At 46.6% G+C, this 19765-nt stretch overlaps 12 non-coding genes and 1 pseudogene across 12 annotated transcripts; all 13 read left to right on the top strand.

Annotated features, from left to right (window-relative positions):
- Window positions 1–432: 432 nt before the first annotated feature.
- LOC142288410 (U2 spliceosomal RNA) lies at window positions 433–623 on the top strand. Its single transcript, XR_012749184.1, has one exon. It is a non-coding gene; the product is annotated as a U2 spliceosomal RNA (small nuclear RNA).
- Window positions 624–2010: 1387 nt separating this feature from the next.
- LOC142288400 (U2 spliceosomal RNA) lies at window positions 2011–2152 on the top strand (annotated as a pseudogene).
- Window positions 2153–2849: 697 nt separating this feature from the next.
- On the top strand, window positions 2850–3045 carry LOC142288450 (U2 spliceosomal RNA). The gene has a single exon (XR_012749222.1). It is a non-coding gene; the product is annotated as a U2 spliceosomal RNA (small nuclear RNA).
- Window positions 3046–4432: 1387 nt separating this feature from the next.
- LOC142288412 (U2 spliceosomal RNA) lies at window positions 4433–4623 on the top strand. Its single transcript, XR_012749186.1, has one exon. It is a non-coding gene; the product is annotated as a U2 spliceosomal RNA (small nuclear RNA).
- Window positions 4624–6010: 1387 nt separating this feature from the next.
- Window positions 6011–6201, top strand: LOC142288413 (U2 spliceosomal RNA). Its single transcript, XR_012749187.1, has one exon. It is a non-coding gene; the product is annotated as a U2 spliceosomal RNA (small nuclear RNA).
- Window positions 6202–7588: 1387 nt separating this feature from the next.
- LOC142288414 (U2 spliceosomal RNA) lies at window positions 7589–7779 on the top strand. Its single transcript, XR_012749188.1, has one exon. It is a non-coding gene; the product is annotated as a U2 spliceosomal RNA (small nuclear RNA).
- Window positions 7780–9166: 1387 nt separating this feature from the next.
- Window positions 9167–9357, top strand: LOC142288415 (U2 spliceosomal RNA). The gene has a single exon (XR_012749189.1). It is a non-coding gene; the product is annotated as a U2 spliceosomal RNA (small nuclear RNA).
- Window positions 9358–10744: 1387 nt separating this feature from the next.
- LOC142288416 (U2 spliceosomal RNA) lies at window positions 10745–10935 on the top strand. The gene has a single exon (XR_012749190.1). It is a non-coding gene; the product is annotated as a U2 spliceosomal RNA (small nuclear RNA).
- A 1387-nt stretch (window positions 10936–12322) lies between these two features.
- On the top strand, window positions 12323–12513 carry LOC142288417 (U2 spliceosomal RNA). Its single transcript, XR_012749191.1, has one exon. It is a non-coding gene; the product is annotated as a U2 spliceosomal RNA (small nuclear RNA).
- A 1387-nt stretch (window positions 12514–13900) lies between these two features.
- On the top strand, window positions 13901–14091 carry LOC142288418 (U2 spliceosomal RNA). The gene has a single exon (XR_012749192.1). It is a non-coding gene; the product is annotated as a U2 spliceosomal RNA (small nuclear RNA).
- A 1387-nt stretch (window positions 14092–15478) lies between these two features.
- LOC142288419 (U2 spliceosomal RNA) lies at window positions 15479–15669 on the top strand. Its single transcript, XR_012749193.1, has one exon. It is a non-coding gene; the product is annotated as a U2 spliceosomal RNA (small nuclear RNA).
- A 1387-nt stretch (window positions 15670–17056) lies between these two features.
- LOC142288420 (U2 spliceosomal RNA) lies at window positions 17057–17247 on the top strand. Its single transcript, XR_012749194.1, has one exon. It is a non-coding gene; the product is annotated as a U2 spliceosomal RNA (small nuclear RNA).
- A 1387-nt stretch (window positions 17248–18634) lies between these two features.
- On the top strand, window positions 18635–18825 carry LOC142288421 (U2 spliceosomal RNA). Its single transcript, XR_012749195.1, has one exon. It is a non-coding gene; the product is annotated as a U2 spliceosomal RNA (small nuclear RNA).
- Window positions 18826–19765: the final 940 nt, after the last annotated feature.

A 19765-nucleotide genomic window follows, 5' to 3' on the forward strand; every position in this document is an offset into this window, starting at 1 on the left:
CAGGAGAAGGGAAGCGGGTGGTGAGAAAGGTACAGAGGGCAGGGTTTGGGGGCTGGGAAGGAAAGGGAAAAGATTAGGGTTTGGGGATGATGAAAGGGCTTTCTACGGGTAAGGATGGCAAAGGGTGGCAGTGACGGAAAGTCAGGCAACCTGTCCTGTCCGTCTTTTTGTATCGTGAATTGGAAAGACTGCAAGGGGGAGGGGAGTTGCTTGCGCCCTAAAGGAGGAGTTATTCAGATTCATTGCAGTGGGCGGCGGCTGCAAAACGCACCATTCTTCTTGTTTTGGCTCTGCAAAGCAGCCTTTTCAAGGGTTGGCTTGGGTGACAAAATGTCTTGTGTAGGCGTGGGTTTGTCTCCCTCTCGCTCTCTCTCCCTAAGATGTGTCCGGCATAGGCCAGGGTGCCACTCGAGGCCCAAACCAATTCTGGTTATCGCTTCTCGGCCTTTTGGCTAAGATCAAGTGTAGTATCTGTTCTTATCAGTTTAATATCTGATACGTCCCCTATCTGGGGACCATATATTAAATGGATTTTTAGAACAGGGAGATGGAAAAAGAGCTTGCTCTGTCCACTCCACGCATTGACCTGGTATTGCAGTACCTCCAGGAACGGTGCACCCCTTCTTAACCCAGTTTCCAAAAGCAGAACTCAATTCACCTGATTCATATTAGCCCGATTTAATGAATTGGAAGAAAGCATACGTCTTCATATGCACCTCAATTTGGCCCATTCACTTTTCACACTTCCTCCTTTTGTTTTTTATCTTTCACACTTTTGACTTTCTTTATTCATCCAAATAGCAAACTCATCACCACTCAACCTGACCAACTCGGCTATGTCCCCGTGCTGCAGTTCTCTGTCTTATCTAGATCATTTGCAATTGAATGGAATAGATCCCTTTTGGACAAAGTGGATTCACCTGCTGCTGCAGTGACCACAGGTGTGATAACATCTAGAATTGGCATCTGGTGCGATCTCTCCGCTTCCACTCCAAAGAAAGTTACCTGTTTATTCCTATCATGCATTGGTTTTTGGGGTTTTCTTTGAGTAATGATGATCTCTTTAGTAGTCTGTTGGCGCCCTCTCCTGGAGGAATAGTTTGCTTGCTCTTGGACATTCTAAAAGAGAGGTCATGATAGACATTGAGCTTCTGAGCTCAATTGGGGACAGTCATGGGTGATGAATGTTTGCAACCTACTGCGAAGCCTCATACCGCAATATAAGGAACGTCAAATACTAAGAAAGGGCGGCCTATGAAAGAATTACTACTTTCAATAAGTACACTTAAACGGCTAATTGGGAATAGAAAAACTGTAAAAAGCCCTCTGAGAAAGCCCCCCTCTAACCTTTGATAGTAAGCTTTTCTGTAGTCTGCCTGTTGATGTATTTTCCGTTTGAACTGTGCACAACATGAAGAGACGGAACACTGGCGGCTTGTCACAATGCCCCCCGATGACATCACAATAGCGCTGCTGCCTAGAAAACAAGCTGCGCAGAAGAAGTTGTTCTTTGGGTGGGAGGGTGGGCTAGTGGAAGGAGGGGGCAATCTCTTTTTTTCCCGGGTGGTAGGGGGATGACAGGAGAAGGGAAGCGGGTGGTGAGAAAGGTACAGAGGGCAGGGTTTGGGGGCTGGGAAGGAAAGGGAAAAGATTAGGGTTTGGGGATGATGAAAGGGCTTTCTACGGGTAAGGATGGCAAAGGGTGGCAGTGACGGAAAGTCAGGCAACCTGTCCTGTCCGTCTTTTTGTATCGTGAATTGGAAAGACTGCAAGGGGGAGGGGAGTTGCTTGCGCCCTAAAGGAGGAGTTATTCAGATTCATTGCAGTGGGCGGCGGCTGCAAAACGCACCATTCTTCTTGTTTTGGCTCTGCAAAGCAGCCTTTTCAAGGGTTGGCTTGGGTGACAAAATGTCTTGTGTAGGCGTGGGTTTGTCTCCCTCTCGCTCTCTCTCCCTAAGATGTGTCCGGCATAGGCCAGGGTGCCACTCGAGGCCCAAACCAATTCTGGTTATCGCTTCTCGGCCTTTTGGCTAAGATCAAGTGTAGTATCGTTCGAAAAGGTGGTTTAAGGCTCCGGCCACCTTAGTACAATGATGCAATGCACACTGGAAGGTTGCGCTTGTTAGTACTTTGGGAGGATAGTATATCCATCTAGAGGAAACCAGGGCCCTACCAGGATCGAGGCTATTAGACTGAGTAAGTGTGGGGGCTATGGTGCAATGTGCCCCAGGATTGACGACCCTGGAGTGAGTCTGAGCTTGCTGGCTTTGGACCCCGGCAAGCCTTGGGCTCTGTAGCACACCGTACCTTGCCCTTTCATACTTTCTGAGCATATTGCTCTATCCCGGCCTTCTGGCTAGGAAGGGAAATTTTTATAATCATGGTCGGAGGTCCGTTCAGCTTTGGGCTGAGAAACCAACACCCGGTTGGAGGTCCGGGTCAGCTTCGGCTGAGAAACCAACACCCGGTTGGAGGTCCGGGTCAGCTTCGGCTGAGAAACCAACACCTGGTTGGAGGTCCGGGTCAGCTTCGGCTGAGAAACCAACACCCGGTTGGAGGTCCGGTTAGCCTTGGGCTGAGAAACCAACACCGGTTGACGGTCCGGGCAGTTTTGGCTGCGAAACCAACAACTAGTAGCTCTCTACTCCACTTGGGTAAGATGCCTGGGTGGACGCTGGGAGCAACGACAAGGCTCAACCAGGCTTCGGCTTGGGGGAGCACCGAAGATCCCTGACCCTTGCTGTGGCCTTCTGGCTCGGAGGGACGGGGTTGATTTTTGGGGACCCTCTCCTCACGGAGGGGTCCACACGAATCCTAGCCTTTGCACTGTTTTTGGTGTGACTTCGGTCATGCATTTTTTGCGGTGCTTTGGAAAGCTTCATTAAATCAAAATCTGTTCTTATCAGTTTAATATCTGATACGTCCCCTATCTGGGGACCATATATTAAATGGATTTTTAGAACAGGGAGATGGAAAAAGAGCTTGCTCTGTCCACTCCACGCATTGACCTGGTATTGCAGTACCTCCAGGAACGGTGCACCCCTTCTTAACCCAGTTTCCAAAAGCAGAACTCAATTCACCTGATTCATATTAGCCCGATTTAATGAATTGGAAGAAAGCATACGTCTTCATATGCACCTCAATTTGGCCCATTCACTTTTCACACTTCCTCCTTTTGTTTTTTATCTTTCACACTTTTGACTTTCTTTATTCATCCAAATAGCAAACTCATCACCACTCAACCTGACCAACTCGGCTATGTCCCCGTGCTGCAGTTCTCTGTCTTATCTAGATCATTTGCAATTGAATGGAATAGATCCCTTTTGGACAAAGTGGATTCACCTGCTGCTGCAGTGACCACAGGTGTGATAACATCTAGAATTGGCATCTGGTGCGATCTCTCCGCTTCCACTCCAAAGAAAGTTACCTGTTTATTCCTATCATGCATTGGTTTTTGGGGTTTTCTTTGAGTAATGATGATCTCTTTAGTAGTCTGTTGGCGCCCTCTCCTGGAGGAATAGTTTGCTTGCTCTTGGACATTCTAAAAGAGAGGTCATGATAGACATTGAGCTTCTGAGCTCAATTGGGGACAGTCATGGGTGATGAATGTTTGCAACCTACTGCGAAGCCTCATACCGCAATATAAGGAACGTCAAATACTAAGAAAGGGCGGCCTATGAAAGAATTACTACTTTCAATAAGTACACTTAAACGGCTAATTGGGAATAGAAAAACTGTAAAAAGCCCTCTGAGAAAGCCCCCCTCTAACCTTTGATAGTAAGCTTTTCTGTAGTCTGCCTGTTGATGTATTTTCCGTTTGAACTGTGCACAACATGAAGAGACGGAACACTGGCGGCTTGTCACAATGCCCCCCGATGACATCACAATAGCGCTGCTGCCTAGAAAACAAGCTGCGCAGAAGAAGTTGTTCTTTGGGTGGGAGGGTGGGCTAGTGGAAGGAGGGGGCAATCTCTTTTTTTCCCGGGTGGTAGGGGGATGACAGGAGAAGGGAAGCGGGTGGTGAGAAAGGTACAGAGGGCAGGGTTTGGGGGCTGGGAAGGAAAGGGAAAAGATTAGGGTTTGGGGATGATGAAAGGGCTTTCTACGGGTAAGGATGGCAAAGGGTGGCAGTGACGGAAAGTCAGGCAACCTGTCCTGTCCGTCTTTTTGTATCGTGAATTGGAAAGACTGCAAGGGGGAGGGGAGTTGCTTGCGCCCTAAAGGAGGAGTTATTCAGATTCATTGCAGTGGGCGGCGGCTGCAAAACGCACCATTCTTCTTGTTTTGGCTCTGCAAAGCAGCCTTTTCAAGGGTTGGCTTGGGTGACAAAATGTCTTGTGTAGGCGTGGGTTTGTCTCCCTCTCGCTCTCTCTCCCTAAGATGTGTCCGGCATAGGCCAGGGTGCCACTCGAGGCCCAAACCAATTCTGGTTATCGCTTCTCGGCCTTTTGGCTAAGATCAAGTGTAGTATCTGTTCTTATCAGTTTAATATCTGATACGTCCCCTATCTGGGGACCATATATTAAATGGATTTTTAGAACAGGGAGATGGAAAAAGAGCTTGCTCTGTCCACTCCACGCATTGACCTGGTATTGCAGTACCTCCAGGAACGGTGCACCCCTTCTTAACCCAGTTTCCAAAAGCAGAACTCAATTCACCTGATTCATATTAGCCCGATTTAATGAATTGGAAGAAAGCATACGTCTTCATATGCACCTCAATTTGGCCCATTCACTTTTCACACTTCCTCCTTTTGTTTTTTATCTTTCACACTTTTGACTTTCTTTATTCATCCAAATAGCAAACTCATCACCACTCAACCTGACCAACTCGGCTATGTCCCCGTGCTGCAGTTCTCTGTCTTATCTAGATCATTTGCAATTGAATGGAATAGATCCCTTTTGGACAAAGTGGATTCACCTGCTGCTGCAGTGACCACAGGTGTGATAACATCTAGAATTGGCATCTGGTGCGATCTCTCCGCTTCCACTCCAAAGAAAGTTACCTGTTTATTCCTATCATGCATTGGTTTTTGGGGTTTTCTTTGAGTAATGATGATCTCTTTAGTAGTCTGTTGGCGCCCTCTCCTGGAGGAATAGTTTGCTTGCTCTTGGACATTCTAAAAGAGAGGTCATGATAGACATTGAGCTTCTGAGCTCAATTGGGGACAGTCATGGGTGATGAATGTTTGCAACCTACTGCGAAGCCTCATACCGCAATATAAGGAACGTCAAATACTAAGAAAGGGCGGCCTATGAAAGAATTACTACTTTCAATAAGTACACTTAAACGGCTAATTGGGAATAGAAAAACTGTAAAAAGCCCTCTGAGAAAGCCCCCCTCTAACCTTTGATAGTAAGCTTTTCTGTAGTCTGCCTGTTGATGTATTTTCCGTTTGAACTGTGCACAACATGAAGAGACGGAACACTGGCGGCTTGTCACAATGCCCCCCGATGACATCACAATAGCGCTGCTGCCTAGAAAACAAGCTGCGCAGAAGAAGTTGTTCTTTGGGTGGGAGGGTGGGCTAGTGGAAGGAGGGGGCAATCTCTTTTTTTCCCGGGTGGTAGGGGGATGACAGGAGAAGGGAAGCGGGTGGTGAGAAAGGTACAGAGGGCAGGGTTTGGGGGCTGGGAAGGAAAGGGAAAAGATTAGGGTTTGGGGATGATGAAAGGGCTTTCTACGGGTAAGGATGGCAAAGGGTGGCAGTGACGGAAAGTCAGGCAACCTGTCCTGTCCGTCTTTTTGTATCGTGAATTGGAAAGACTGCAAGGGGGAGGGGAGTTGCTTGCGCCCTAAAGGAGGAGTTATTCAGATTCATTGCAGTGGGCGGCGGCTGCAAAACGCACCATTCTTCTTGTTTTGGCTCTGCAAAGCAGCCTTTTCAAGGGTTGGCTTGGGTGACAAAATGTCTTGTGTAGGCGTGGGTTTGTCTCCCTCTCGCTCTCTCTCCCTAAGATGTGTCCGGCATAGGCCAGGGTGCCACTCGAGGCCCAAACCAATTCTGGTTATCGCTTCTCGGCCTTTTGGCTAAGATCAAGTGTAGTATCTGTTCTTATCAGTTTAATATCTGATACGTCCCCTATCTGGGGACCATATATTAAATGGATTTTTAGAACAGGGAGATGGAAAAAGAGCTTGCTCTGTCCACTCCACGCATTGACCTGGTATTGCAGTACCTCCAGGAACGGTGCACCCCTTCTTAACCCAGTTTCCAAAAGCAGAACTCAATTCACCTGATTCATATTAGCCCGATTTAATGAATTGGAAGAAAGCATACGTCTTCATATGCACCTCAATTTGGCCCATTCACTTTTCACACTTCCTCCTTTTGTTTTTTATCTTTCACACTTTTGACTTTCTTTATTCATCCAAATAGCAAACTCATCACCACTCAACCTGACCAACTCGGCTATGTCCCCGTGCTGCAGTTCTCTGTCTTATCTAGATCATTTGCAATTGAATGGAATAGATCCCTTTTGGACAAAGTGGATTCACCTGCTGCTGCAGTGACCACAGGTGTGATAACATCTAGAATTGGCATCTGGTGCGATCTCTCCGCTTCCACTCCAAAGAAAGTTACCTGTTTATTCCTATCATGCATTGGTTTTTGGGGTTTTCTTTGAGTAATGATGATCTCTTTAGTAGTCTGTTGGCGCCCTCTCCTGGAGGAATAGTTTGCTTGCTCTTGGACATTCTAAAAGAGAGGTCATGATAGACATTGAGCTTCTGAGCTCAATTGGGGACAGTCATGGGTGATGAATGTTTGCAACCTACTGCGAAGCCTCATACCGCAATATAAGGAACGTCAAATACTAAGAAAGGGCGGCCTATGAAAGAATTACTACTTTCAATAAGTACACTTAAACGGCTAATTGGGAATAGAAAAACTGTAAAAAGCCCTCTGAGAAAGCCCCCCTCTAACCTTTGATAGTAAGCTTTTCTGTAGTCTGCCTGTTGATGTATTTTCCGTTTGAACTGTGCACAACATGAAGAGACGGAACACTGGCGGCTTGTCACAATGCCCCCCGATGACATCACAATAGCGCTGCTGCCTAGAAAACAAGCTGCGCAGAAGAAGTTGTTCTTTGGGTGGGAGGGTGGGCTAGTGGAAGGAGGGGGCAATCTCTTTTTTTCCCGGGTGGTAGGGGGATGACAGGAGAAGGGAAGCGGGTGGTGAGAAAGGTACAGAGGGCAGGGTTTGGGGGCTGGGAAGGAAAGGGAAAAGATTAGGGTTTGGGGATGATGAAAGGGCTTTCTACGGGTAAGGATGGCAAAGGGTGGCAGTGACGGAAAGTCAGGCAACCTGTCCTGTCCGTCTTTTTGTATCGTGAATTGGAAAGACTGCAAGGGGGAGGGGAGTTGCTTGCGCCCTAAAGGAGGAGTTATTCAGATTCATTGCAGTGGGCGGCGGCTGCAAAACGCACCATTCTTCTTGTTTTGGCTCTGCAAAGCAGCCTTTTCAAGGGTTGGCTTGGGTGACAAAATGTCTTGTGTAGGCGTGGGTTTGTCTCCCTCTCGCTCTCTCTCCCTAAGATGTGTCCGGCATAGGCCAGGGTGCCACTCGAGGCCCAAACCAATTCTGGTTATCGCTTCTCGGCCTTTTGGCTAAGATCAAGTGTAGTATCTGTTCTTATCAGTTTAATATCTGATACGTCCCCTATCTGGGGACCATATATTAAATGGATTTTTAGAACAGGGAGATGGAAAAAGAGCTTGCTCTGTCCACTCCACGCATTGACCTGGTATTGCAGTACCTCCAGGAACGGTGCACCCCTTCTTAACCCAGTTTCCAAAAGCAGAACTCAATTCACCTGATTCATATTAGCCCGATTTAATGAATTGGAAGAAAGCATACGTCTTCATATGCACCTCAATTTGGCCCATTCACTTTTCACACTTCCTCCTTTTGTTTTTTATCTTTCACACTTTTGACTTTCTTTATTCATCCAAATAGCAAACTCATCACCACTCAACCTGACCAACTCGGCTATGTCCCCGTGCTGCAGTTCTCTGTCTTATCTAGATCATTTGCAATTGAATGGAATAGATCCCTTTTGGACAAAGTGGATTCACCTGCTGCTGCAGTGACCACAGGTGTGATAACATCTAGAATTGGCATCTGGTGCGATCTCTCCGCTTCCACTCCAAAGAAAGTTACCTGTTTATTCCTATCATGCATTGGTTTTTGGGGTTTTCTTTGAGTAATGATGATCTCTTTAGTAGTCTGTTGGCGCCCTCTCCTGGAGGAATAGTTTGCTTGCTCTTGGACATTCTAAAAGAGAGGTCATGATAGACATTGAGCTTCTGAGCTCAATTGGGGACAGTCATGGGTGATGAATGTTTGCAACCTACTGCGAAGCCTCATACCGCAATATAAGGAACGTCAAATACTAAGAAAGGGCGGCCTATGAAAGAATTACTACTTTCAATAAGTACACTTAAACGGCTAATTGGGAATAGAAAAACTGTAAAAAGCCCTCTGAGAAAGCCCCCCTCTAACCTTTGATAGTAAGCTTTTCTGTAGTCTGCCTGTTGATGTATTTTCCGTTTGAACTGTGCACAACATGAAGAGACGGAACACTGGCGGCTTGTCACAATGCCCCCCGATGACATCACAATAGCGCTGCTGCCTAGAAAACAAGCTGCGCAGAAGAAGTTGTTCTTTGGGTGGGAGGGTGGGCTAGTGGAAGGAGGGGGCAATCTCTTTTTTTCCCGGGTGGTAGGGGGATGACAGGAGAAGGGAAGCGGGTGGTGAGAAAGGTACAGAGGGCAGGGTTTGGGGGCTGGGAAGGAAAGGGAAAAGATTAGGGTTTGGGGATGATGAAAGGGCTTTCTACGGGTAAGGATGGCAAAGGGTGGCAGTGACGGAAAGTCAGGCAACCTGTCCTGTCCGTCTTTTTGTATCGTGAATTGGAAAGACTGCAAGGGGGAGGGGAGTTGCTTGCGCCCTAAAGGAGGAGTTATTCAGATTCATTGCAGTGGGCGGCGGCTGCAAAACGCACCATTCTTCTTGTTTTGGCTCTGCAAAGCAGCCTTTTCAAGGGTTGGCTTGGGTGACAAAATGTCTTGTGTAGGCGTGGGTTTGTCTCCCTCTCGCTCTCTCTCCCTAAGATGTGTCCGGCATAGGCCAGGGTGCCACTCGAGGCCCAAACCAATTCTGGTTATCGCTTCTCGGCCTTTTGGCTAAGATCAAGTGTAGTATCTGTTCTTATCAGTTTAATATCTGATACGTCCCCTATCTGGGGACCATATATTAAATGGATTTTTAGAACAGGGAGATGGAAAAAGAGCTTGCTCTGTCCACTCCACGCATTGACCTGGTATTGCAGTACCTCCAGGAACGGTGCACCCCTTCTTAACCCAGTTTCCAAAAGCAGAACTCAATTCACCTGATTCATATTAGCCCGATTTAATGAATTGGAAGAAAGCATACGTCTTCATATGCACCTCAATTTGGCCCATTCACTTTTCACACTTCCTCCTTTTGTTTTTTATCTTTCACACTTTTGACTTTCTTTATTCATCCAAATAGCAAACTCATCACCACTCAACCTGACCAACTCGGCTATGTCCCCGTGCTGCAGTTCTCTGTCTTATCTAGATCATTTGCAATTGAATGGAATAGATCCCTTTTGGACAAAGTGGATTCACCTGCTGCTGCAGTGACCACAGGTGTGATAACATCTAGAATTGGCATCTGGTGCGATCTCTCCGCTTCCACTCCAAAGAAAGTTACCTGTTTATTCCTATCATGCATTGGTTTTTGGGGTTTTCTTTGAGTAATGATGATCTCTTTAGTAGTCTGTTGGCGCCCTCTCCTGGAGGAATAGTTTGCTTGCTCTTGGACATTCTAAAAGAGAGGTCATGATAGACATTGAGCTTCTGAGCTCAATTGGGGACAGTCATGGGTGATGAATGTTTGCAACCTACTGCGAAGCCTCATACCGCAATATAAGGAACGTCAAATACTAAGAAAGGGCGGCCTATGAAAGAATTACTACTTTCAATAAGTACACTTAAACGGCTAATTGGGAATAGAAAAACTGTAAAAAGCCCTCTGAGAAAGCCCCTCTCTAACCTTTGATAGTAAGCTTTTCTGTAGTCTGCCTGTTGATGTATTTTCCGTTTGAACTGTGCACAACATGAAGAGACGGAACACTGGCGGCTTGTCACAATGCCCCCCGATGACATCACAATAGCGCTGCTGCCTAGAAAACAAGCTGCGCAGAAGAAGTTGTTCTTTGGGTGGGAGGGTGGGCTAGTGGAAGGAGGGGGCAATCTCTTTTTTTCCCGGGTGGTAGGGGGATGACAGGAGAAGGGAAGCGGGTGGTGAGAAAGGTACAGAGGGCAGGGTTTGGGGGCTGGGAAGGAAAGGGAAAAGATTAGGGTTTGGGGATGATGAAAGGGCTTTCTACGGGTAAGGATGGCAAAGGGTGGCAGTGACGGAAAGTCAGGCAACCTGTCCTGTCCGTCTTTTTGTATCGTGAATTGGAAAGACTGCAAGGGGGAGGGGAGTTGCTTGCGCCCTAAAGGAGGAGTTATTCAGATTCATTGCAGTGGGCGGCGGCTGCAAAACGCACCATTCTTCTTGTTTTGGCTCTGCAAAGCAGCCTTTTCAAGGGTTGGCTTGGGTGACAAAATGTCTTGTGTAGGCGTGGGTTTGTCTCCCTCTCGCTCTCTCTCCCTAAGATGTGTCCGGCATAGGCCAGGGTGCCACTCGAGGCCCAAACCAATTCTGGTTATCGCTTCTCGGCCTTTTGGCTAAGATCAAGTGTAGTATCTGTTCTTATCAGTTTAATATCTGATACGTCCCCTATCTGGGGACCATATATTAAATGGATTTTTAGAACAGGGAGATGGAAAAAGAGCTTGCTCTGTCCACTCCACGCATTGACCTGGTATTGCAGTACCTCCAGGAACGGTGCACCCCTTCTTAACCCAGTTTCCAAAAGCAGAACTCAATTCACCTGATTCATATTAGCCCGATTTAATGAATTGGAAGAAAGCATACGTCTTCATATGCACCTCAATTTGGCCCATTCACTTTTCACACTTCCTCCTTTTGTTTTTTATCTTTCACACTTTTGACTTTCTTTATTCATCCAAATAGCAAACTCATCACCACTCAACCTGACCAACTCGGCTATGTCCCCGTGCTGCAGTTCTCTGTCTTATCTAGATCATTTGCAATTGAATGGAATAGATCCCTTTTGGACAAAGTGGATTCACCTGCTGCTGCAGTGACCACAGGTGTGATAACATCTAGAATTGGCATCTGGTGCGATCTCTCCGCTTCCACTCCAAAGAAAGTTACCTGTTTATTCCTATCATGCATTGGTTTTTGGGGTTTTCTTTGAGTAATGATGATCTCTTTAGTAGTCTGTTGGCGCCCTCTCCTGGAGGAATAGTTTGCTTGCTCTTGGACATTCTAAAAGAGAGGTCATGATAGACATTGAGCTTCTGAGCTCAATTGGGGACAGTCATGGGTGATGAATGTTTGCAACCTACTGCGAAGCCTCATACCGCAATATAAGGAACGTCAAATACTAAGAAAGGGCGGCCTATGAAAGAATTACTACTTTCAATAAGTACACTTAAACGGCTAATTGGGAATAGAAAAACTGTAAAAAGCCCTCTGAGAAAGCCCCCCTCTAACCTTTGATAGTAAGCTTTTCTGTAGTCTGCCTGTTGATGTATTTTCCGTTTGAACTGTGCACAACATGAAGAGACGGAACACTGGCGGCTTGTCACAATGCCCCCCGATGACATCACAATAGCGCTGCTGCCTAGAAAACAAGCTGCGCAGAAGAAGTTGTTCTTTGGGTGGGAGGGTGGGCTAGTGGAAGGAGGGGGCAATCTCTTTTTTTCCCGGGTGGTAGGGGGATGACAGGAGAAGGGAAGCGGGTGGTGAGAAAGGTACAGAGGGCAGGGTTTGGGGGCTGGGAAGGAAAGGGAAAAGATTAGGGTTTGGGGATGATGAAAGGGCTTTCTACGGGTAAGGATGGCAAAGGGTGGCAGTGACGGAAAGTCAGGCAACCTGTCCTGTCCGTCTTTTTGTATCGTGAATTGGAAAGACTGCAAGGGGGAGGGGAGTTGCTTGCGCCCTAAAGGAGGAGTTATTCAGATTCATTGCAGTGGGCGGCGGCTGCAAAACGCACCATTCTTCTTGTTTTGGCTCTGCAAAGCAGCCTTTTCAAGGGTTGGCTTGGGTGACAAAATGTCTTGTGTAGGCGTGGGTTTGTCTCCCTCTCGCTCTCTCTCCCTAAGATGTGTCCGGCATAGGCCAGGGTGCCACTCGAGGCCCAAACCAATTCTGGTTATCGCTTCTCGGCCTTTTGGCTAAGATCAAGTGTAGTATCTGTTCTTATCAGTTTAATATCTGATACGTCCCCTATCTGGGGACCATATATTAAATGGATTTTTAGAACAGGGAGATGGAAAAAGAGCTTGCTCTGTCCACTCCACGCATTGACCTGGTATTGCAGTACCTCCAGGAACGGTGCACCCCTTCTTAACCCAGTTTCCAAAAGCAGAACTCAATTCACCTGATTCATATTAGCCCGATTTAATGAATTGGAAGAAAGCATACGTCTTCATATGCACCTCAATTTGGCCCATTCACTTTTCACACTTCCTCCTTTTGTTTTTTATCTTTCACACTTTTGACTTTCTTTATTCATCCAAATAGCAAACTCATCACCACTCAACCTGACCAACTCGGCTATGTCCCCGTGCTGCAGTTCTCTGTCTTATCTAGATCATTTGCAATTGAATGGAATAGATCCCTTTTGGACAAAGTGGATTCACCTGCTGCTGCAGTGACCACAGGTGTGATAACATCTAGAATTGGCATCTGGTGCGATCTCTCCGCTTCCACTCCAAAGAAAGTTACCTGTTTATTCCTATCATGCATTGGTTTTTGGGGTTTTCTTTGAGTAATGATGATCTCTTTAGTAGTCTGTTGGCGCCCTCTCCTGGAGGAATAGTTTGCTTGCTCTTGGACATTCTAAAAGAGAGGTCATGATAGACATTGAGCTTCTGAGCTCAATTGGGGACAGTCATGGGTGATGAATGTTTGCAACCTACTGCGAAGCCTCATACCGCAATATAAGGAACGTCAAATACTAAGAAAGGGCGGCCTATGAAAGAATTACTACTTTCAATAAGTACACTTAAACGGCTAATTGGGAATAGAAAAACTGTAAAAAGCCCTCTGAGAAAGCCCCCCTCTAACCTTTGATAGTAAGCTTTTCTGTAGTCTGCCTGTTGATGTATTTTCCGTTTGAACTGTGCACAACATGAAGAGACGGAACACTGGCGGCTTGTCACAATGCCCCCCGATGACATCACAATAGCGCTGCTGCCTAGAAAACAAGCTGCGCAGAAGAAGTTGTTCTTTGGGTGGGAGGGTGGGCTAGTGGAAGGAGGGGGCAATCTCTTTTTTTCCCGGGTGGTAGGGGGATGACAGGAGAAGGGAAGCGGGTGGTGAGAAAGGTACAGAGGGCAGGGTTTGGGGGCTGGGAAGGAAAGGGAAAAGATTAGGGTTTGGGGATGATGAAAGGGCTTTCTACGGGTAAGGATGGCAAAGGGTGGCAGTGACGGAAAGTCAGGCAACCTGTCCTGTCCGTCTTTTTGTATCGTGAATTGGAAAGACTGCAAGGGGGAGGGGAGTTGCTTGCGCCCTAAAGGAGGAGTTATTCAGATTCATTGCAGTGGGCGGCGGCTGCAAAACGCACCATTCTTCTTGTTTTGGCTCTGCAAAGCAGCCTTTTCAAGGGTTGGCTTGGGTGACAAAATGTCTTGTGTAGGCGTGGGTTTGTCTCCCTCTCGCTCTCTCTCCCTAAGATGTGTCCGGCATAGGCCAGGGTGCCACTCGAGGCCCAAACCAATTCTGGTTATCGCTTCTCGGCCTTTTGGCTAAGATCAAGTGTAGTATCTGTTCTTATCAGTTTAATATCTGATACGTCCCCTATCTGGGGACCATATATTAAATGGATTTTTAGAACAGGGAGATGGAAAAAGAGCTTGCTCTGTCCACTCCACGCATTGACCTGGTATTGCAGTACCTCCAGGAACGGTGCACCCCTTCTTAACCCAGTTTCCAAAAGCAGAACTCAATTCACCTGATTCATATTAGCCCGATTTAATGAATTGGAAGAAAGCATACGTCTTCATATGCACCTCAATTTGGCCCATTCACTTTTCACACTTCCTCCTTTTGTTTTTTATCTTTCACACTTTTGACTTTCTTTATTCATCCAAATAGCAAACTCATCACCACTCAACCTGACCAACTCGGCTATGTCCCCGTGCTGCAGTTCTCTGTCTTATCTAGATCATTTGCAATTGAATGGAATAGATCCCTTTTGGACAAAGTGGATTCACCTGCTGCTGCAGTGACCACAGGTGTGATAACATCTAGAATTGGCATCTGGTGCGATCTCTCCGCTTCCACTCCAAAGAAAGTTACCTGTTTATTCCTATCATGCATTGGTTTTTGGGGTTTTCTTTGAGTAATGATGATCTCTTTAGTAGTCTGTTGGCGCCCTCTCCTGGAGGAATAGTTTGCTTGCTCTTGGACATTCTAAAAGAGAGGTCATGATAGACATTGAGCTTCTGAGCTCAATTGGGGACAGTCATGGGTGATGAATGTTTGCAACCTACTGCGAAGCCTCATACCGCAATATAAGGAACGTCAAATACTAAGAAAGGGCGGCCTATGAAAGAATTACTACTTTCAATAAGTACACTTAAACGGCTAATTGGGAATAGAAAAACTGTAAAAAGCCCTCTGAGAAAGCCCCCCTCTAACCTTTGATAGTAAGCTTTTCTGTAGTCTGCCTGTTGATGTATTTTCCGTTTGAACTGTGCACAACATGAAGAGACGGAACACTGGCGGCTTGTCACAATGCCCCCCGATGACATCACAATAGCGCTGCTGCCTAGAAAACAAGCTGCGCAGAAGAAGTTGTTCTTTGGGTGGGAGGGTGGGCTAGTGGAAGGAGGGGGCAATCTCTTTTTTTCCCGGGTGGTAGGGGGATGACAGGAGAAGGGAAGCGGGTGGTGAGAAAGGTACAGAGGGCAGGGTTTGGGGGCTGGGAAGGAAAGGGAAAAGATTAGGGTTTGGGGATGATGAAAGGGCTTTCTACGGGTAAGGATGGCAAAGGGTGGCAGTGACGGAAAGTCAGGCAACCTGTCCTGTCCGTCTTTTTGTATCGTGAATTGGAAAGACTGCAAGGGGGAGGGGAGTTGCTTGCGCCCTAAAGGAGGAGTTATTCAGATTCATTGCAGTGGGCGGCGGCTGCAAAACGCACCATTCTTCTTGTTTTGGCTCTGCAAAGCAGCCTTTTCAAGGGTTGGCTTGGGTGACAAAATGTCTTGTGTAGGCGTGGGTTTGTCTCCCTCTCGCTCTCTCTCCCTAAGATGTGTCCGGCATAGGCCAGGGTGCCACTCGAGGCCCAAACCAATTCTGGTTATCGCTTCTCGGCCTTTTGGCTAAGATCAAGTGTAGTATCTGTTCTTATCAGTTTAATATCTGATACGTCCCCTATCTGGGGACCATATATTAAATGGATTTTTAGAACAGGGAGATGGAAAAAGAGCTTGCTCTGTCCACTCCACGCATTGACCTGGTATTGCAGTACCTCCAGGAACGGTGCACCCCTTCTTAACCCAGTTTCCAAAAGCAGAACTCAATTCACCTGATTCATATTAGCCCGATTTAATGAATTGGAAGAAAGCATACGTCTTCATATGCACCTCAATTTGGCCCATTCACTTTTCACACTTCCTCCTTTTGTTTTTTATCTTTCACACTTTTGACTTTCTTTATTCATCCAAATAGCAAACTCATCACCACTCAACCTGACCAACTCGGCTATGTCCCCGTGCTGCAGTTCTCTGTCTTATCTAGATCATTTGCAATTGAATGGAATAGATCCCTTTTGGACAAAGTGGATTCACCTGCTGCTGCAGTGACCACAGGTGTGATAACATCTAGAATTGGCATCTGGTGCGATCTCTCCGCTTCCACTCCAAAGAAAGTTACCTGTTTATTCCTATCATGCATTGGTTTTTGGGGTTTTCTTTGAGTAATGATGATCTCTTTAGTAGTCTGTTGGCGCCCTCTCCTGGAGGAATAGTTTGCTTGCTCTTGGACATTCTAAAAGAGAGGTCATGATAGACATTGAGCTTCTGAGCTCAATTGGGGACAGTCATGGGTGATGAATGTTTGCAACCTACTGCGAAGCCTCATACCGCAATATAAGGAACGTCAAATACTAAGAAAGGGCGGCCTATGAAAGAATTACTACTTTCAATAAGTACACTTAAACGGCTAATTGGGAATAGAAAAACTGTAAAAAGCCCTCTGAGAAAGCCCCCCTCTAACCTTTGATAGTAAGCTTTTCTGTAGTCTGCCTGTTGATGTATTTTCCGTTTGAACTGTGCACAACATGAAGAGACGGAACACTGGCGGCTTGTCACAATGCCCCCCGATGACATCACAATAGCGCTGCTGCCTAGAAAACAAGCTGCGCAGAAGAAGTTGTTCTTTGGGTGGGAGGGTGGGCTAGTGGAAGGAGGGGGCAATCTCTTTTTTTCCCGGGTGGTAGGGGGATGACAGGAGAAGGGAAGCGGGTGGTGAGAAAGGTACAGAGGGCAGGGTTTGGGGGCTGGGAAGGAAAGGGAAAAGATTAGGGTTTGGGGATGATGAAAGGGCTTTCTACGGGTAAGGATGGCAAAGGGTGGCAGTGACGGAAAGTCAGGCAACCTGTCCTGTCCGTCTTTTTGTATCGTGAATTGGAAAGACTGCAAGGGGGAGGGGAGTTGCTTGCGCCCTAAAGGAGGAGTTATTCAGATTCATTGCAGTGGGCGGCGGCTGCAAAACGCACCATTCTTCTTGTTTTGGCTCTGCAAAGCAGCCTTTTCAAGGGTTGGCTTGGGTGACAAAATGTCTTGTGTAGGCGTGGGTTTGTCTCCCTCTCGCTCTCTCTCCCTAAGATGTGTCCGGCATAGGCCAGGGTGCCACTCGAGGCCCAAACCAATTCTGGTTATCGCTTCTCGGCCTTTTGGCTAAGATCAAGTGTAGTATCTGTTCTTATCAGTTTAATATCTGATACGTCCCCTATCTGGGGACCATATATTAAATGGATTTTTAGAACAGGGAGATGGAAAAAGAGCTTGCTCTGTCCACTCCACGCATTGACCTGGTATTGCAGTACCTCCAGGAACGGTGCACCCCTTCTTAACCCAGTTTCCAAAAGCAGAACTCAATTCACCTGATTCATATTAGCCCGATTTAATGAATTGGAAGAAAGCATACGTCTTCATATGCACCTCAATTTGGCCCATTCACTTTTCACACTTCCTCCTTTTGTTTTTTATCTTTCACACTTTTGACTTTCTTTATTCATCCAAATAGCAAACTCATCACCACTCAACCTGACCAACTCGGCTATGTCCCCGTGCTGCAGTTCTCTGTCTTATCTAGATCATTTGCAATTGAATGGAATAGATCCCTTTTGGACAAAGTGGATTCACCTGCTGCTGCAGTGACCACAGGTGTGATAACATCTAGAATTGGCATCTGGTGCGATCTCTCCGCTTCCACTCCAAAGAAAGTTACCTGTTTATTCCTATCATGCATTGGTTTTTGGGGTTTTCTTTGAGTAATGATGATCTCTTTAGTAGTCTGTTGGCGCCCTCTCCTGGAGGAATAGTTTGCTTGCTCTTGGACATTCTAAAAGAGAGGTCATGATAGACATTGAGCTTCTGAGCTCAATTGGGGACAGTCATGGGTGATGAATGTTTGCAACCTACTGCGAAGCCTCATACCGCAATATAAGGAACGTCAAATACTAAGAAAGGGCGGCCTATGAAAGAATTACTACTTTCAATAAGTACACTTAAACGGCTAATTGGGAATAGAAAAACTGTAAAAAGCCCTCTGAGAAAGCCCCCCTCTAACCTTTGATAGTAAGCTTTTCTGTAGTCTGCCTGTTGATGTATTTTCCGTTTGAACTGTGCACAACATGAAGAGACGGAACACTGGCGGCTTGTCACAATGCCCCCCGATGACATCACAATAGCGCTGCTGCCTAGAAAACAAGCTGCGCAGAAGAAGTTGTTCTTTGGGTGGGAGGGTGGGCTAGTGGAAGGAGGGGGCAATCTCTTTTTTTCCCGGGTGGTAGGGGGATGACAGGAGAAGGGAAGCGGGTGGTGAGAAAGGTACAGAGGGCAGGGTTTGGGGGCTGGGAAGGAAAGGGAAAAGATTAGGGTTTGGGGATGATGAAAGGGCTTTCTACGGGTAAGGATGGCAAAGGGTGGCAGTGACGGAAAGTCAGGCAACCTGTCCTGTCCGTCTTTTTGTATCGTGAATTGGAAAGACTGCAAGGGGGAGGGGAGTTGCTTGCGCCCTAAAGGAGGAGTTATTCAGATTCATTGCAGTGGGCGGCGGCTGCAAAACGCACCATTCTTCTTGTTTTGGCTCTGCAAAGCAGCCTTTTCAAGGGTTGGCTTGGGTGACAAAATGTCTTGTGTAGGCGTGGGTTTGTCTCCCTCTCGCTCTCTCTCCCTAAGATGTGTCCGGCATAGGCCAGGGTGCCACTCGAGGCCCAAACCAATTCTGGTTATCGCTTCTCGGCCTTTTGGCTAAGATCAAGTGTAGTATCTGTTCTTATCAGTTTAATATCTGATACGTCCCCTATCTGGGGACCATATATTAAATGGATTTTTAGAACAGGGAGATGGAAAAAGAGCTTGCTCTGTCCACTCCACGCATTGACCTGGTATTGCAGTACCTCCAGGAACGGTGCACCCCTTCTTAACCCAGTTTCCAAAAGCAGAACTCAATTCACCTGATTCATATTAGCCCGATTTAATGAATTGGAAGAAAGCATACGTCTTCATATGCACCTCAATTTGGCCCATTCACTTTTCACACTTCCTCCTTTTGTTTTTTATCTTTCACACTTTTGACTTTCTTTATTCATCCAAATAGCAAACTCATCACCACTCAACCTGACCAACTCGGCTATGTCCCCGTGCTGCAGTTCTCTGTCTTATCTAGATCATTTGCAATTGAATGGAATAGATCCCTTTTGGACAAAGTGGATTCACCTGCTGCTGCAGTGACCACAGGTGTGATAACATCTAGAATTGGCATCTGGTGCGATCTCTCCGCTTCCACTCCAAAGAAAGTTACCTGTTTATTCCTATCATGCATTGGTTTTTGGGGTTTTCTTTGAGTAATGATGATCTCTTTAGTAGTCTGTTGGCGCCCTCTCCTGGAGGAATAGTTTGCTTGCTCTTGGACATTCTAAAAGAGAGGTCATGATAGACATTGAGCTTCTGAGCTCAATTGGGGACAGTCATGGGTGATGAATGTTTGCAACCTACTGCGAAGCCTCATACCGCAATATAAGGAACGTCAAATACTAAGAAAGGGCGGCCTATGAAAGAATTACTACTTTCAATAAGTACACTTAAACGGCTAATTGGGAATAGAAAAACTGTAAAAAGCCCTCTGAGAAAGCCCCCCTCTAACCTTTGATAGTAAGCTTTTCTGTAGTCTGCCTGTTGATGTATTTTCCGTTTGAACTGTGCACAACATGAAGAGACGGAACACTGGCGGCTTGTCACAATGCCCCCCGATGACATCACAATAGCGCTGCTGCCTAGAAAACAAGCTGCGCAGAAGAAGTTGTTCTTTGGGTGGGAGGGTGGGCTAGTGGAAGGAGGGGGCAATCTCTTTTTTTCCCGG

This window comes from Anomaloglossus baeobatrachus, unplaced genomic scaffold (genome assembly GCF_048569485.1).
Source record: "Anomaloglossus baeobatrachus isolate aAnoBae1 unplaced genomic scaffold, aAnoBae1.hap1 Scaffold_823, whole genome shotgun sequence".
Lineage (NCBI taxonomy): Eukaryota > Metazoa > Chordata > Amphibia > Anura > Aromobatidae > Anomaloglossus > Anomaloglossus baeobatrachus.